General features: G+C 38.6%; 1 protein-coding gene across 5 annotated transcripts in view; it reads right to left on the reverse strand.

Moving 5' to 3' along the window:
* The window catches only part of NLRC4 (NLR family CARD domain containing 4), a 38,438-nt gene extending 35,044 nt beyond the window's left edge, over positions 1–3,394 (reverse strand). Inside the window, exons 1-2 of one of the 5 annotated variants that reach the window (XR_008391981.1) lie at positions 2,927–3,394; positions 2,393–2,517 (exon numbers count right to left, since the gene is read on the reverse strand). The gene's annotated coding sequence lies outside the window, so the exon portion shown is untranslated. Of the gene's footprint in view, positions 1–2,392; positions 2,576–2,926 lie in introns of those variants that run through there. The other 4 variants (XM_037146585.2, XM_037146588.2, XM_037146586.2 and 1 more) reach the window with 4 other exon arrangements.
* Positions 3,395–5,834: the final 2,440 nt, after the last annotated feature.

Genomic DNA, 5,834 nt, shown 5'->3' on the forward strand with positions numbered 1-5,834 from the left:
GTCCTATAGGATTTTTTTCTTTCCTTTCTACTTCCTCTAAAAAGGAGTGTGTAAGAGGAACCACTGCTCCACTGACTGGGTCAGAGTTTAAGAGAGAACAGAGAAAAGAAGAAGAAGATAGGGGAAGGATGTAAGTTCCTCATATTCACTTGTGAACAGAATGCAGTAGTCCCGGAGTTGGCTACGAAGACACATTGTCCACTAAAATAATCAATTAAAATCGCTACTTGTACCATTAGGCAGGAATCGCAGCCAATTCTGGAAATGCTAAACATTCATAGTCATTGTGGCTACAGGTAGTATTTTTCCTACTCACAGAAAGTCTGTGACCAGGTCAAAGAACTAAGTCAAAAACAATTAAGTAGTTATTCATTGTTTTTGAGAATAGAATCAACGCATAGTCTGAATGTAGTTCACTCTCAGTTCCTCACTGGTGCAAAGGACAGGGCTGTGCCGAGTTTGCTGCCCTGGATCATGGCTGTGGCTCTGAACACCTCACCCCTTAACCAAGCTGTTCACTGAATAACTGAATTGCAAGGAAGAAGACCCTTTCCTACACTTGTACTATGGAAAATAATATTCAGAACTATAATAATTCTAAATGTGGACATTTCATTCCAAACATTTACATGTGCTCCTCAGAGAACCGAGGCTTCTCAGGAGCTACATAACCCACCTCTGTGGATTCTTCCCACCACTTACGGATGAAATGAGGGGAAAGGCATAGAGAGGCAGTGCACAGAAGTGTGTCTGAGCTTTGACGTTACAGTCCTGAATTCAAGTCCTCACTCTGCAGTTGATTAAATGGGTACCCTTCCCTTACATAGTCTTACTTTCTTTCTCTGAGACACTGACAACACCCCTCTCCTCAGACTCAAGTTGTGAGGGTTAAATGGGAAAGTGGTTGGGATGCAGAGAGTCAGCCGGTGCTATCTACATTCCTTTTTAGTAAAAAGCCTCTAGACCAGAATGTTCTTAGATTTTCAACAGTCTCCAGAAATCTCACATATTATTGTTAATATTAGTGTTGGGGGTGGAACTGTGGTTTCCCCAAATCTGCTAAAGCCTTAACTCTCTCGGGACAGAGCTGTATGTGGAGATAAGACCTCGAGGAGGTAAGTAGGTTAAAATGAGGCTTCTAGGGTGAGCCCTCAAGCAATGTGACTGCTGTCCTTAACAAGAACATGAGATTTGTACGCACAGAGACCACAGAGGTGCAAGTTCAGAGGAGAAACACTGCAAAGGCAGACACCTGCAAGCCAAGGACAGAGGCCTTGGGAGAAATCAAACCTGTCGGCACTTTGATCACCAGTCTGTAGCATTTTGTTATGGCAGCCTGAGCAGACTAATACAACTGGGATTATAGAAGTGCGCTGAACTATTAAGAGAACAGGAGACCAATTACAATCTACTCCTGTAGACCTGAAGCATGTTGGTGAACCTCTCTTCACCAGATCTTCCAGTCATTTAACTAGGGTGTAAGGATTGAGATAAGGTATGTAAAAACTCTATTAACAATCGGTGCCCTATAACAGTGGGTTCCTTCGTTTCTCTCCAGATCGGTGATTTCCAACCTTTTTTATCTCATGGCACACATAAAGCTAATTACTAAAATTCTGCAGCATGCCAAGAAATATATTTCTTAACAATCTGAAACAGTAGGTGTAATTTTGATTGATTTACAGAAAGTAATAATAGTAATTACCTACCTTTTTTGCTCCAAAATGACTTTTTAAAAAAGTCAGATGCCTGTGCTTATATATAAGGATTTCTGGTACCAAGAGTTAACCAATCAGATGCAAAGTTATTATGTGACGTGATGACTAAGATGCAACTCTGTTATATGACCTATATATTTGTGGTTCAAAACAGGACATTTACACCGACCGGATGGCTATTGTTGTGTTGGCTGTTGTTATTTTTTTAATTTAACCTAAGGGAAAAGAGGTCGGTGCCCCTGACTAAATAGTCACGTACTGCATGTTTTAAAACTCCTTGTGTGATTGGATGACCTGAGTAGTACCCCTAGGTCTTAGTTCTCTTTCTGTGATTCTAACAACAGTTTTAGAAACAAAAGTAGGTTTCCTTCCTATAAGCCCAAAAAGTATTTTCCAAGCTCTTTCCCTCACTTTGCCTCATAGTAAACATAAATGCACCCTTCTGACTTACTGTATATTTACACATCAATTCCAAGCAACCTCATGAAAGCCCACCAGGCCAGACTAACCACCCATAAAAGTTTTCCTGCAGGCAAATCCAGCCATGCAAAACCACAGTCTTCAGTATTAAGACGTTTATACCCCCAGACACAAGCTTTAAATAAGTGTAAACCCAAATTTTAGTATTTGGTTCCAAAACCCATTTAAAATCCAATTTTCTCTCCCCATTGTACCTGGCTGAACAATCCAGTTGCCCTGTTCTTGGTGAAGTAGATGCCTTTAAAATGAAGTTTCTTTTTATATGCTTTCTGCTTCATTTGTGAGGGCCCGTGTCCTGTGGATTTGGGGTCTCCATGTTCTCGGGCCAGAGAGTGCAAAGGCAAACACTGTCAAGTTCGTTCTCTCTTTCTCTCTTCCCCCCCAAAGCATACATAGTAAGAATGATTTAGAAACAAGTACTACTGTTCAGAAAGGGGAGATGACTGTAAGTGGAAGTAACCAAAGAAGTGAAACCTGAGACTTAAAGATGCAAGAGCTAAAATAAATTAGAAAAGGAATCAGTTACTCATTTGTTCATGACATATAAATCCTATTGGTACTGGCTTATTTATTCCACAGCTTAAAATGAAGCACAGTGCTTTGAACATTTAATTTGCATTCATTGTTATGGTAGAGAGAGAGAGACAGAGACAGACAGACAGACAGAGAAAACGAGCTGGTTTTGGTTGGCTAAAGCACATTGCTATTGCAGTCAAAGCCATGCTTACCGTCTGTACTTTGGATCACAGAAGACTTCCGGCAAATGCATACTCTCTGCCACCAGGGTCCTGGGCAAGGTTAGCACAGAGCAAATGGATCACTGCTGTCAGTTCGCTCCACTGTCAATGCACAGGCCATTCTCCTGAACATAAAGAGCCACAGGCTCCCACTGTTCAAACACAGTCAAAGCTTGTAGTCACAAACTCCAGGAAGCCAGTTTGCCTTAAGGTTTGGAAATGGAGAAATCTCCTGGCATTTCTTTAGCAGGGTGTGTCAGACCTTCGGGCATCTCTGGGCCACACAGAAAGAAGAGGAGTTGTCTTGGGCCACACATTAAATACACAAACACTAACAAAAACCTATGAGCACAAAAACTTTCCAGTAAATTTACGATTTTGTGTCCGGCTGCATTTATAGCCATCCTGGGTTGCGTGCTGCCCACAGGTCATGGATTCACACCCCTGGGTGAGAGAATGACATTTTTGTGTAATTTCCCCTATCGTTATGCAACTGACCATCAACTTTTTAATGTTACTTAACTTCCTGATTCAAAAAGAGCATTCTGACATTAACCTATCTGACATAAAGGGACATCTAAGTTTTTCTCTAAACAAATTTCTACATTTTATGTTTTCTATGGGAACTATAGCAGTGTTTCCCAACTTGTGAGCTGCACTTCTGAGAAGTGGAATCAAGGGCTGTGCTGTCAGGTGGATTTTTAAAACTTTGTGGGACCTGTATGTAAATGTATGTTCACAGAGAAAAAACTGGGAAGCTGGGTACCAAAATATTCACTGTGCTTATCTCAGGGGGTAGGATTATGGGTAATTTTATTTTCTTCTATCGCTTACCTGTAAATTCTAATTTTCTGTCACAAACATCTATTACTGTTGTAATAACAAATGATGTAATACAGGATAAAAGTGGAAAATGTAGAAATGTAGTTGTAGTGGGCCATGCAACTATACAACTATATCAGGTCTTAGTCTCCACAAACTGTAAATATTGTATTTTTGTAGATGTGGTTATATTAAGGATCTTGAGATGGGCAGGTAATTCTGAATTTTTAGGGTGAGCCCTAAATGCAATCACACATGCCCTGGTGATTCTGAGTTTTCACTGTGTAAACTGCCTGTTGAAATTTTTGCCTCTTCTCTGTAAATTAACTTTATTGAATTATAGTGTATATATATGAAAATACACCTATTTAAAGTTGTATAGTTGGATAAGTTTGCTAAAGAACACTCCAAACATAATACAGAACATTTCCAAGGCCCTAAAACATTCCCTCAGATCTATCTGTAGGCAGTTTCCCTGTCCATCATCTCTTGTCACAGACAGCCACTGATCTACTTTTTGTCACTGTAGATTAGAATGTATCTGGTTTAGAATTTCTTATGAATGGGATCATAAAGTATATATTCTTCTGTGTCTGTCTTCTATCACTTGGCATTAAGGTTTTTGATATTCATTCATGTTTTTGTATATATCATTAGTTCATTCCTTTTTATTGTTATCCCATGGTATGTATTAGGTACAATTAAGTATTGAATTGGCCATAAAGTTCATTTAGTTTTTTCCCTAAAAGACACATTTTTCATTTTCACCAAAAACTTTATTGATTTGGATATTTTGAGTATGTTGGCTGTCTCCTGCTATTGATTGCTGCTGGGTAGAGGCCAGGGCTGCTGCTAAACATCTTCCAATGAATAAGACAGCCCCACAGCAAAGAATTATTTGAACAAAATGTCAGTAGTACCAAGAAACTTTGCAAACCACTTTTGACACACTTGATCAGTCACAGCACCTTCTTCATATGCTGCACAAATCTTTTTTTGTTGCATTTTTACCTTTCTTGAAATAATATAGCATAAATACACCAAAAATGTTGCGTATCTTCTTTCATCTTTAATATTAAAATGGCTGCACAAAAATTCACCAGTTTTGATAAAGTCTTTTAAGTGCACGCTGACATGACACCTGTCAAAATACATTCTAACAAAATTATTCCTAATGAAGTTAAAGACAACTAAGCACTTGTAGAGGCATTACATGGAAAAAAACTAAACGAACTTATTGGCCCACTCAGTACCACATATGTCACAATGTATATATGCATTACATTGTATTTATCCAATTATCCATTAATCTGTTTATAGACGTTTGGTTTTTGACTGTTCTAGTTTCTGACTGTTATGCATAAAACTGCTATAAACATTTCTGTACAAGTCTTTGTATAGACATAAGTTTTCATTAGGTATATTACTTAGAATTTGAATGATGACTCACATGATTATTAAAGGTTTAACTTTATTTTAAAATATTATCGAATAGTTGTCTTTGTGTGTTAGTTCTAGTTGGTCCACATCCTTGTCAATGTTTGGCATTATCAGTTTTTTAAAATAAACTTTATTTCTTAGAGCAGTTTCAGATTTACAGAAAAATTGTCAAGATAATACAGAGTTCTCATATACACCTACATCTACTTTCCCTGTTAACATATTACTATAGTAAATGTATTTATCAGGTTTTTTTAATGTAGTTATTCTAAGGAATCTTTAGCGGTATCTCACTAAATTTCGTGGCATTTTCACTTGTGGCATTTGTCCCTCCCCTAACAAAATCTTGGGATCCTCAATTGGGGCTGACCCCTAGAAACGTTCCTAGTTCTAAAATTCTTTAAGCCACCCAGTTAACGACAACCGAGGAACTAGATAAAAGAAAAGACAGAATAGATGAGACACACACACACCAAAAAAAAAAAAAGCCAACAGGGCGGAGAAGGTGGAGTAGTCCACGCATTAGAAGTGAACTTCCGGTTCTGGGTAAACTTCCGGGATCAACAACAGGGCAACCCAATCAGGACATTTCTTCAGGGGCCAATGGGAGAGCACATTACAAAGAGCCAATCCGTGT

Source organism: Artibeus jamaicensis, unplaced genomic scaffold, assembly GCF_021234435.1.
Source record: "Artibeus jamaicensis isolate MK-2021 breed Jamaican fruit bat unplaced genomic scaffold, CSHL_Jam_final contig_465, whole genome shotgun sequence".
NCBI classification, from domain to species: Eukaryota; Metazoa; Chordata; class Mammalia; order Chiroptera; family Phyllostomidae; genus Artibeus; species Artibeus jamaicensis.